The 12,752-nt window shown below is 45.2% G+C and overlaps 1 protein-coding gene across 1 annotated transcript in view; it reads right to left on the bottom strand.

Annotated features, from left to right (window-relative positions):
• Positions 1–12,752, bottom strand: part of ANKS1B (ankyrin repeat and sterile alpha motif domain containing 1B) — an 885,134-nt gene that overhangs the window by 811,260 nt on the left and 61,122 nt on the right. The window lies entirely within an intron of this gene.

Raw genomic sequence — 12,752 nt, 5'->3', positions numbered from 1 at the left:
AATGCTTCCCTTTCTTTACCTGCTGTATATCTACCAGTGTCTCCTGCTCTGTTCCTCTCCTATTGCCTCTAGGTGTTTAGGAATCCTGCTTCACATATTATAGTTTTTCATGAAAAAATTCTAAGAGAAAGTATGTTTAGATAATAAATGCTAAATTATGAGCCAACTCTATCAAATAACAGTGTATGAAAAATAAATCCATTTAATCTTACAGGAAAACTGACTTACAAAATGGTTCTCTTACTTCTAAATAGATGTAAGCAGATTTAACTGTTTCTGAAAGCCAATGGAGAACATGGATTTCCAATTGTTTTAAAGATTATGTAGTTATAACTGCAATTCTGTAAAATCAGCCAATTTAGTTGGGCAATGCTAATCAACACCATGGGTCCATATTTCAAGGACTGTAATGTGCAGATGCAGTTTTTAAAAGAAACATGGAGAATACAGCTGGCCCATTGGACTGCAATTTCTGGCCAAGGACAGGATTAGAAATTACATTCTCCTGCATGCTTCACATGGAAATTCTATTGCATTAATAGTGCAAAATATATTCTTGATCAATAATGCTACGTTACTGAAGTAGACGTTTACACACAAGTCTTGTTCATGAATTAGGGTTCATATGCATATTTGATATGATCAGATGACCTCAGCAGAGAGTAAGGAGTGGTTAACTCACTTCCCTAAGTATCAGTCCCTTACTGGAAGTTTATTGATGCTATTCATCTTGTCTTGACAATTCACCACCTAACTGTTGGATTCCTGTCTTTTGATCTTGTTTTATTTAAACTTTACATGCAACTCACTCATCCCTGCTTTTGTGCCAGGTATGCCTGCAAACGGGTATCTAATATTTTAAATATCTGATGACGTGAGCTCTAGATCACAAACATTCATGTCACTAATTTGTCAGTACTTAGGGTTCTGCAAGCCTTTTTTCCTGTTTAGAATAACAGATGAATATATCTTCTGAATTACTTAAATAATATTGTAGATTGTGCTACACAAATGATCAATACTTGGAAACAAAAGACTGCTTTGGGTCTATCCAAGGAGAAAAGCCACCTAAAATAACCTAAACAAACAAAGGATAAAAGGAGCAAAAAGGAAAGAGACGTATTTATCATTAAAACATTCAAACATATCATTAACACATCATTAAAACATTAAAAAGTATCCAGAGGAACTTTGATGTTGGTGAAGCAATGGTATGGTTACGCATATTCTTATTTATTAAACAAGATGTAATTGTAATGTTCAAAGCAATACCTCTTCTACATAATAAAAGGTATTCATTTCTTATTCCCAGTAACTTTTTGCCATCAAATGTCTGCTTATCTGTCAAAAATGTAAATGATTACTTTAACATTAATTGATATAATTTTGACACCTCATTCGCCAGTTACATGCTGTAGATATCATTAATTCATTCAAATAGAACCATTCTTCCAGAAGCAGGAATGGGGAAGTCATTTACAAAATTATATGGGGGGGGAAACATAAAGTTAATATTTTATTAAATTTTATATATGCATTTATCCTTTTTTGGACAAACCACTAAAGCAATGCACAAGTGTTCTGCTAAATGAAGAGGACCTTTCTTGGCAAAGAAAAATAGGGTTTCACTTAGCTATAACAGGCATTCTTTAAGCAGTTTGTCACGCGGGGAGGCACCCCCTGGTGGCGGTGGCGAGTCTAGGCACGGCGGCCCTGGCGGGTCCGTGCTGGTGGCCTGGAGCAGTCAGGCGGGTCCCCCACAGCGGCGGAGGCTCCTTCTTGGGCGGCCTCAGACTTGGGCGGCCCTTGTCTGAACCGGCAGACCGGTCAGCACGTGGCTCCACCCTGGCCAGCTGCACATTAGCCTTCAGGGCAGTCTGGCTGGCGTCAGCGGTGTGCGCACCCACGGGCCGGGTGGCAACACCGACGCCTTCTCTTACACTTCCTCCCCGGCCTGCCTCCAGAGCCTCCTTAAATCCCCTCCCCGCCTCAGCTCCACCCTCTCCCCCAGGTGCCCCCGCCCAGCATCAGGCCCAACACCTGGGCCAGGTGTGGCCACCCACCGGGCCCACCTCCCTCTAGCCCATTGGTGGGCTGCTTGCAGGGTTGCCCTGCTCTCCCCCAATCCCCTCTGCTCTCCACCCTCCTCCCCCGTGATGGGCAGTGGGCCCAGCCCCTGGCTGGGTGGTCCGGCCCTTCCCCGGACCGTCCTCCAATCCCGGGCGGGCCTGTCCCTCCCCTCGCCCCACCGCCCCCAGCCGCCATCCTGGCCAGCCGGGCGCACCTGCGCCGGCGTCTGGCAGCCTGGTGTGGCCTCGCCAGAGCCTCCCCGCCACGGCCGGGCCACCAGCCGCGCCCGCTGCTGTTTCTCGGCGTGGCTGACGCTACGCCCGCTCGGGGTCTCCGTCCGCAGCACGGCGGCAGGCGGTGGAGCCGCGGAGGTGCCGCCGCCGGGGCCCGTGGCTGCTGGTGGAGGCCTGCCCCCGGCCCCCACCTCCAGGTAAGCGGGCCAGGGATCGTCGGAGGGGTGGGGGCATTGGGAGTCCAAGGCCGGTGCGCCAGGCCTCGGACACAGTTCTATGCAATCACATAGTGGAAGCTATAAACAGGCAGCCTAATTGCTGAATTTTCTAGAGGTCCTGCAGAGACAAGGTGCATGCTGTCTCCCCTCTAGATGTAAGTGTTCAGATGGATACTGCTTGTTAAGTACCTTGAAAATAGCTCCCCTTTATGAACAACTCACACATTCTCCTTTGACTCTTCCATCTAATCTTACCAATTTACTTAATCCCAAGCATAGGAAAGCATGGATATCTTACAACTGGCGATGCTATGAGGCCATTATAACATGACTGCATATAAAAAAACGTGTCTGCACTTGTGATCAGAATTCTATTGGAGTTCTACTGCTAAAGACAAATCAAACAGCCGAAAATGCTATGGAACTCAGCATCATGTCTCAAAGAGACGTGAGAGACATTTGCAACAAACTAGAACACCAGGAGGAAAGAATTATTTACCTGGAGGTGTCAGCTCGTTATAAAAATCTCAAGCTTCGTGGAATTGCAGAGTCTGCTATGGAAAACAAGAATATTGCCAAAACACTAAATTCTTGGCTATCTAAACTACTGGGCATTAAAGAAGGACCATCTCAATTTGTAACTAAAGCTTATCGCATTGAATCCACAATCCAGCATAAAAAAGGAGCACGCCGAGAGACATCATAATTGAGGTGCCAGACCCCATCATTAGAAAAAAAATAATCAGCAAAGCAAGATCAAAAGGCTCTTTACTATTTAATGACACTCCAGTTCACGTATACAACGATCTACCCACTGAAATTCTCCAGAAAAGAAAAGAGCTAAAACCAACAGCAGAAGCCTTAAGAAGAGCCAACATCCAATACAAATGGTGGAACCACACGAAACTACTGGTCTTACACAAAGGTCGTTGCCTCGTCGCTTCAGATCTAGACTCTGCAGCCTTAATGCTGAATGAACTAAACTTAGAAGAACCGATGGAAACAAGCAAGCCTTCTCAAAAACGGAAATTTCCTCAGTCATCAGCTTCATCTCCCCAGAAGGGAAGTAAGATACCAATAAGGGACAATTGACTCAGAAAATTAACTGAAATAATAAGCTCATGGAAGCGCTATCATAACATTTTCTTGTTAAAAACTAATAGCGGGGTAAGAAAGGGAAGGGGGAAGTTCGGTCCTTTCAATGTAACTCCCATTAGTTAAGCCCGGTAAGTTTTGGTGTATACCAAACTAGTGTGTGAATTAAACACACTAGCTAAAGGGGCTTAGGGGAATTTATTCTTCAACTTTGTGCAGTTTGTATTAATTAGCTGGGAGGGATTGTGGGAGGGGAGACTTTGGAATTAATTTTTATTTCAGTGCTTATAGCACCTTCGTAGCCAAGAACTCTGTGAGAGGGAAGAGCAGATTATATTAAGGGAAGGGGGAAGATCGCGATTAGAGGGAGGGTATAATTTCTAAAACTTACTTATATAGTTACCTAAGATTTTGAGGGGAAAGTGTAGTGGGTTAGGGAGGAGGAGGGGAAAGAAGGGAAGGGAGGGAAAGAGATAGGGGGGGGGGAAGGAAAAATAAACAGATTTAGTTAATTTGATTAAGCTAACGACAAAGGGAAACAGTAAAGGAACAAGGGGGAAGAGAAATTGGACAAACCCTTTTATAATTTATTTAAGCTACTTGGTGTGAAGCTTTAACACTATAAGTAGACACATACATACAAGCATATAAATATATACTTATCCTACTATTTTCATATATATTATTTTATTTTCTACTAATATTTGAAGTGTGAATAAAACACTTCAGTAGCAGAACCTTCTCTCTTACTCTGTTTTGGCTGAATCTACAAGCAGAAAATAGAGAGAGAGGAAGAGAGATAAGGGGAACTTTGGAAAAGAACAAGGGAAATTGTTAAGTTATATAAAGCTAACTTCATTATTAAAGTTAATTAAATTTTCACTAGCTGAAAACAATGAAACCTATATAGTTTTGATTCGTTTAAGCATACTTGATACTTGTATTTAAGGAAAACCCAAAACCTATTCTATTCAAATAGCTATTACTGCAACAATCTGTGACCTCTCCAGCCAAGGTTGGAAGAGAAAGACTATATATAAAACTTATTGTACTAAAATATATTCGAACTGAGGACTGCTACTTTATCAAACTTGTAATATTTAATATTTACAGTCCATCCTTGATTATAAAAATCCATTTCATAAAGCTAGCAAGTTCTGTCATAAAATTAGAAATCCATTAAATAATTCAAGAGCATTATTTGCAAATTAATAATCAAATCAGAGGGAAATTGATTAGGGGTAACACAACACTACCATTTAGTTACAGCTGATTATATTAATAACAATTCATAAATTGGCATCCCCCCAATAAAAGAAAAAAATAAAAGCTCTTAATCCTGAAAAAAAAAGAATTCTATTGGAGTTCTAGGCCATGTGGTCTTCTACTACCCAAGATATGCATTAGAACATGAAAGATACCTTGGGGCTATTTTATTACAATATCCTGGGAGAACGGATAATGATAGACTAATTATATTACTTGTCAACAAAAGTAAATGGATAATGATGCAAACGGCAAAGTTTGTTGGAAGGCTCATAAAGGCCTTATCAAAACCATCTACTGTTATTGTGGCTGATGGATAAATTTATGGATAAACTGATGGATAAACAATGTATTTCGTTGGCTATCTGACTGAACTGTTTGAATTGAAGTTGGTTTTAACTCAAATTTTGTTGTGATCCCAATGATTGTTTATAAAATTGTAATGTATATTAGAGTTTTTACTGTTGTTGTGATTGTTACATTATAATCCTGATTCTGTTAGTGTTAACTGCTAATGCTTTGAGCTGTTGCAATAAAGTTTAACAGCTCTCTTCCTCTAACAGTTCTATCCTCCTTTTCTCAAATGAGAGGACAGGAGTATACCTTTCCTTTTGGTTCCTTGAATGAGCCACTGTGGAAGTGCCAACACTTAGCAAGGATCTCTACAGTGGAGGAAATGGGAAGAGCCACTCAAAGAATACCAGTTACAGATAAGTAGGTCCTTTGAAGTCCCATGATGGAGCTGACGGACAGGCAGCACAAAAAATATAGCACTATTTTTCCTCCAGCAGTGTCCTGCCATATCAACAGAATAAAAATTAATGAATTTTGAATGCACAGACCATTTAGCTGCTTTACAGATGCCTTTCACCAAAAACTTTCTTAAAAATGGTCAGCTTGGGCTGTTGAGTATTTATGACAATGGACGCTGCTGCATTTTCCTTGATCTACTGATAAAGAATAACAGAACGATTTCAATGGGCTTAGACTGGTGTAACTCTTTGTAAGGATCAAAATGGCAGAGAGTCCAGTAGCACCTTTAAGACTAACCTACTTTACTGTAGCATAAGCTTTCGAGAACCACAGTTCTCTTCATGAACTTCTCTTCATGAAGAGAACTGTGGTTCTCGAAAGCTTATGCTACAGTAAAGTCGGTTAGTCTTAAAGGTGCTATGGGACTCTTTGCCATTTTGCTACTACAGACTAACACGGCTAACTCCTCTGGATTTGTAAGGATCGTGTCTACAATCTCCTCCCTTTGGCTCTCATGTTGTGGGAGGCGGGACAGAGCATCTGTGAGGAAATTTGATGTCTCGGGGAGGTGTTTGAGCATAAACTGAAACTCTGAAAAGAACTCCGCCCACCAGAGCTGTTTCATGCCCAATCATCAGGGCATTCTGAGAGCTTCCAAGTTCTTGTGGTCAGTCCACACCTCAAACGGTACCTTTGCCCCCTCAACCCAGTGTCTCCAAGTTGACAGGGATAACTTAACGGCTGCTGCTTCCTTGTCCCACACAGACCAGTGTTTCTCCATTTCTGAAAACTTGCAGGAGACATAAGCAAATCCTCCTATCTTCCCCCTCCTGTAATATCACTCCCTTCATTGCAGTATCACTGGCATCCACCTGCACAATGAACTTTCTGTTTTCATTGAGGTGACACAGGATGGGTTCTGATATAAACAGGGTTTTTAACATGTCAAATGTTTCCTGAGACTCAGTAGACCAGACCAGTTTAGCACTCGGCTTCACTCCGTCTGGCCCCTTTCCTTTAGTCTTTAGTAGATCAGTTAACAGCAGGGCAGTCTGGGCAAAATTCTTTATGCATGGTCTGTAAAAGTTTGCAAAGCCCAGGAACGACTGAAACTGCCATCTTGTTGTAGGGGCTTCCCACCCCAACACATCCTGCACCTTGGCCAGGTCCATCCCCAAATCCTTTGGGGAGATCCAATATCCTAGAAAGTCCAGCTCCTCCTTATGGAACTCACACTTGGACCATTTAGCATACAGTTTATTCACATAAAGAGCACTCAACACTTCTCTGGCCAGTTTCACATGCTCTTCATAGCTATCTGCGTAGATCAAAACATCATCAAGATAAACTCCCACCACTTTGTACAAGAACTTGTGCAATACCTCATTGATCAGGTTCATGAAAACTCCCAGCACTCCCTGAAGCCTGAATGGCATTACTAAATATTCAAAATGCAATGCCCGAGGGGGGTATTGAAGGCGGTTTTCCACTCATCTCCCTCCTTGATCTGGATTCTGAAGTAAGCATCTCTTAAGTCCAACTTAGTAAAGACTTTCCCCTTGGCAACAATTCCCAACAAGTCTCTGATGAGGAGAAGCAGGTAAGCATTGGACATGGAAACAGCATTGATCCCTCTGTAATCAGTACATAGTCTTAAGCCCCCATCGTTTTTCTTCTGGAACAACACCGGGGCTGCATGAGGGGAGCTCACAGGCCTGATAAAAACCCCTGCCAGGTTTTTATCAATGAATTTGCGGAGCTCCTTACGTTCTGCTGGCCTCATGGAATACAGCTTCCCCTTGGGAAAGGTCTGTCTGGGAATCAGCTCAACAGTGCAATCCGTGGTCCGATGATGGGGGAGCTCATCAGCCTCCCCCTCCTCAAACACTTGCCTCAGGTCCTGATACTCAGGTGGAATCTCCTTAATTTCCTCCTGGGTGAGGCACACAGTCTTGGGCATTGTAGGGGGGTGGGCCCCCACTTAAGGTCCCACACACGCTGTTTACAATCTTCCATCGGGAAACACATTTGCCCCACTTTCTACTGGATGTACAGTTCATGATCCTGGAGCCAACACACTCCTAACACTGCCGGGAACTTAGTGGCTGGACTCACTATAAAAGCCTTTTCTTCCCAATGACTTCCCATCCCCAGCGAGGTTAACTCTGTCTCGTAAGCGAGAGGAGCCCCCTTCATGAGGATTCCATCCACCTGCTCAAACCTAATAAGGTCTGGTAACTTCTCCAGGTTAAGTCCTAACCCCATTACTAGAGCAGGAGTAATTAAGTCTCTGCTGCACCCCAAGTGTATTAAAACAAAGCTTCTTGTGGTCTCACCATTTGCGGCACCAGCTTCTCTGTGACCTGTGGTTTGGTGCCCTTCATAGCAGGTCTCTGCCCTTTCCCACTGTTGGTGCCCATTCCCCATCATGGCTGATTGAGGCATTGGTCCCTCCGTCCGCTCCAACCACCACTTCCTCCTCACAGGGTCGCTTTGCTGCTCCTCTGGGCTTCAGGCAACCTGACGATTCTCACTTAGAACTCCATTCCTTCTCGGGAACGGCTCTTTTCTCACTGGAGCATTCCTTGGCCCCACTTCGCAGGCACAATCCTTGCTTCCTCCTCCACAACTTTTCCGTCAAGGATGTTGGCTCTCGCAGATGCGGTTCCTCCCTCCGTCAGCAGTCTATTGCCCCATGGCCTACTACCGCCTGATGCTGGAGATGGAGCAATTTCACCACTTGCTCTCGGTTTTCAATCTCACATGCTAACTAGATCCACCCAAGTAGAGTATGTGGGTCATCATGGATCATGGCCTTAGCCACCAAATCTGAGTTCAAACCGGCATGGAAGAATTCCACCTTCCCTGACTCATTCACATCTTGCACCTTGGCTGTATGTGCTCTAAAATCCGTTGCAAACTCTCTCACTGACCAATTCCCTTGCCTCATGCTCTTCAGCTTAGTCTTAGCCTGCTCCTTATCAAGGGGGTCTTCATATTGCACCTTAAGTGCACACAGGAAAGCTCTCACACTTCGCAGTTCTGGCACTCTGGCCGTGTAGAGCGTGACATACCATTTTGCTGCTGCTCCCCCCAACCGGGAACTTAGATAACTCACCTGGCTGGCTTCATCATGGAAGGTGTGGCCCCATTCTCTCAGAAACTCTACCACTTGTACTAAGAAGTACCCCAGTTCTTCAGGGTCTCCTTCAAAGCGACCTTCCAGTTTGCATAGCTCTAACGGCTATTGGAATGGCAGTCCCAGCATCCCTCTGGGTGATTGTACGGGGACCCCTCACTGCAGCTGTACCAGAAACTCTCCCAGCGGCTGGACCAGGATCCATCCCAGCAGCCCTCCACTTGGAATACTAGGCAGTGGCAATGGCTGCAGAATTCCTCCCAGAGGCCCAACGCCAGACGCAATAGACAGCAGTAGCAGCTGTACTGGCCCTGGGCCTCCTAGCAGAATTGGAAGTGCAGGCCCTCCTTGCCCATCTGGGGAAGCAAGTGGGCTGGGCTGCTGGTCTCCTGGCAAGTGGACAGCTTGTCCTGGCAGGACAGCAGCTAGTAGTTGCCATTGTATACTTTGTATGCATGTATTCATACGAATGAGACTTCCCGTCAATACATACACATCATTCCTCAGTATTCTCACCTTGACCTGAAGTCCTTGTATTTCTTCCCTGGAGGTTGCCCCCAGCCACTCCTCCATCTCTGGTTCCTGGTTCAGGTCCTCCTCTCCTTCAAAGATACCTTCTCCCCAATCTAATGGAGGTTCAAACAGTTCAAGACCGTTGACATTGTTATTCCACTCCCCCCAGCTGATGCCCCTTGGGGGCCTTCCAACAACACCAGGAGGCTAAGATCACTTCTTGGGAGAATGAATCGGGACAGTGCCCCTCCCTCAACCAACGCACTTGTGTTGGGCCCACGCTCCTCTGCAGGGTCTTCAAGTTTGTCCTCTGTTATCCTTGAAGTCCTCAAGGATATCATCTCCCTGACCAACGGTCTGTGCAAACCCCTGATGGTCCCATTGTTCCATCCTCCTCCTGGCCAATGGCATACGAGGAGTCCATCCCCGTGGGGTATGTTCCAATAGCCCCAGGCCACTGGGATGTCTTCTGGGGAATCCAACCTGGGGCATTCAGCAGGGTCTTCAAGGTTTTCCCCTGTTGGCACTGTAGTACCAGTACCCTCTAGACCTGCAGCCATGGCCCAGGTGATGGGAGTCAACAGTTACTCCGAATGAGTACAACGAATGATTCCCAATGATCTGTAAGAATCTGCCAGTTGAATCTCAGTAACTTAACTGCAAGAGTCCAAGACTGTATGAGTTAAAGAATTATTGATGATCCCCAGTTCAGCGTTCCAAAACATTCTTTCTTAGGAATAAAGTCTGGTTCTCAATTCCCAGCACATATAGACATTTAAGCACAGCCCCATTCCCCCTTTCTATCTACAGTGAATCTATCTACAGCAAATGGGAAGTAATATAGCTACAGCAGATATCTACAGGAATGCAAGCTAAGAGAATGTTTTTATAAAGTCAAGCTTATGTATCTATGGCAACAGCTCTTTTCTTGCTAAAAGTTCAAAATAGCTACAAAACGTAGAGGCACCCCCACTACTAGAACTGTAAACACCAAGTAGAAACCTACACATGAGGTGCAAAAACAGTAATTACTGTAATGAAACACAATAACAAAGAGCACAGTGGCAATAGTTACATCCAAATCAAATATAGTCACATAAGTAAACAATGCCAGAGTATAGCCTCACTCCGCTACAGTCAAATAAATAATAAAGGTACGCCCCACAAGTCCAAACCGTCTTAGTTAGGCAATACTTAAAGCCAATTGAAGTCAGAAAGAAGTAAACGCCGTCGGGTTCGTAGGACAAGGGGCTGAAGACACCCGTGTGGCACACCGGAAAATCGGTCCAACAAACAGTGCCAGCAAATGCTACCTGTTGTTTCGTGGATTCACTTCCGCCAGGACGGTTATCTGCGGTTTCCAATAAACAAACTGTAAAACAGACCAAGAGCATATGGAAGGTACAATCTCCAAAGCATAAAGTGGTAAATATACCCACTAAGTAAGGTAACATACTTACAGAGTTTCCACAGTGAAAAAATTTCAATCACGTAAGTCCAAGAGTCAACAAATGAATGAAACTGCAAACAGACCAAATACAAACAAGAGCATATGGATAAACTCCATTTCTACAAAATGAAATAAAAAGCATACATATAGTAAATGAAACGCATACTTACAAAGCTTCACAAAGCATTCACAGAGTTTGCACAGTGAAAACATTTTCTTCTTAGTCAAACAGTCAACAAGTTAATCAAACGGCAACTAAGGCAATCTCAGCTGTACCCGTTTCCCAAATTAAGGAGGTAACAATCAAGATCTGCAGACGTCCTTAAAGATACATCTCATAGAAAACAAGTGAAATTGATCTCAAGGTTCAGCCCTGAGGGTTGCAGTCATTAAAACGAATATTTGATTTGGATGTAACTATTGCCACTGTGCTCTATGTTATTGTGTTTCATTACAGTAATTACTGTTTTTGCACCTCACGTGTAGTTTTCTACTTGGTGTTTACACAAAAGTTCAAAATAGTCAGAGAAGCATCTCTACAGTGTCAGCTAACAGGATCTTTTACACACAAGATTTTACACAGCATGTCAACGAATATCAAGCCCCAGCACAGTAGTTAACATTAAGTCCCTAAAGTATGGCAGGGGCTGCTACACCATGAAGCTTGTATAGCTTATGGCAGGGGCCGTGACCCTGACATTATTTTTAGAATTGCACTGTTGTCATAGTACAGCCTGAGCTTGACGAGGCCTCAGAGGAGGAGGAGCTGGAACAGCTGACGCTTGCTGACAGCCTTGCTCCTCCTGAGGAGGAGCAGCCTGCCTCCCAGCAGCTGACCACAGCTGAACGGTCAGATGCTGAATCCCAGCCAGAAGCTCCCCTTCCCCACCCAGAGCCACCAGCCCAGACGCAGCCAGCTTCCTTATCCCCTCCAACATCTCCAGACTATCGAGAGCAACGTCGACGTAGCAGGGACAGAAGAGACTTACAGACCCGACATCAATCTGCACGCCTCCAGGCTCTGAACAGGCCAGCCTTCTCAGAGGAAGGAGGGGCTTCAGAGGAGGAGACTTGAAGCAGCTGTGCGAGCTGACTGAATGCTCTCAGAGTATAAAAGCCAGAGGGAGGGCTCCTTTCAGCGTGGCTTCAATGAGTTCTCTAAGCTGCTACTGTACTGCCTGCGTTTGCTCCTTGGAACTGTCTCTCTGACCTCCGACCCGGCTTGTTCTCGACTACTCCCTTGATTTACGGACTTTGCACATTCCTCGCCTTGCCAGCTGGACCCTGTTACCTGTCAGCAGCACTCTGCAGACTCGGCAGCCACTGGAAGCAGGACAGTTTGAAGCCACCCAAAACTCTCCAGCATGATGGAGGAAGGCACTGCTGTTGCCACTGACCTTGTTGCCCAGACCCAGTGGCTGCAGACACAGGTGCAGCAATTAACCCAGACCATAGCCTTGTTGCAGCAGCAGGTAACCCTGAGGCCAGGTCCTGCACCTCCCCGGAAATGCCCAGTGCAGCCTCCAGAGAAGTTTGCAGGGAATGTTGAAGAGTTCCCTGTATTCCTGGCACAGTGTCTACATGGAGCTGCGGGCTCAAGATTTTCCTGATGACAAGACCAAGGTCGGTTTTATATTAAGCCTCTTAAAGGGGAACGCTGCCAAATGGGTGACACCTTTACTGCTCATGAATTCACCACTGCTGAGTAGTCTTGCTGATTTTGTGGTGCACTTGAAGGCTATCTTTGCAGACCCTCTGAAGGCAGAGCGGGCCAACCGCCGCATTCGGCAGCTGCGACAGGAGCCAGGTACTCTGAGGGACTATACCACTGACTTCCAGCTATTGGCACAGGACGTGGGCTGGAATGAGGCCGCACTCATGGACCAGGACCTGGAGGGATTGTCTGAGGAGATGCTGGATGAGGTGGCCTGAGTTGAGCACCCTCCAAATCTCCCAGCCCTGATCTTACTCTGCCTGCGTATTGACGGTCGCCTGGAGAGTCGACGGCAGGGCCA

Source organism: Eublepharis macularius, chromosome 9 (assembly GCF_028583425.1).
Source record: "Eublepharis macularius isolate TG4126 chromosome 9, MPM_Emac_v1.0, whole genome shotgun sequence".
NCBI lineage: Eukaryota > Metazoa > Chordata > Lepidosauria > Squamata > Eublepharidae > Eublepharis > Eublepharis macularius.
The sequence above is the reverse complement of the archived record's forward strand: the minus strand, read 5'-3'. Positions and strand labels throughout refer to the sequence as shown.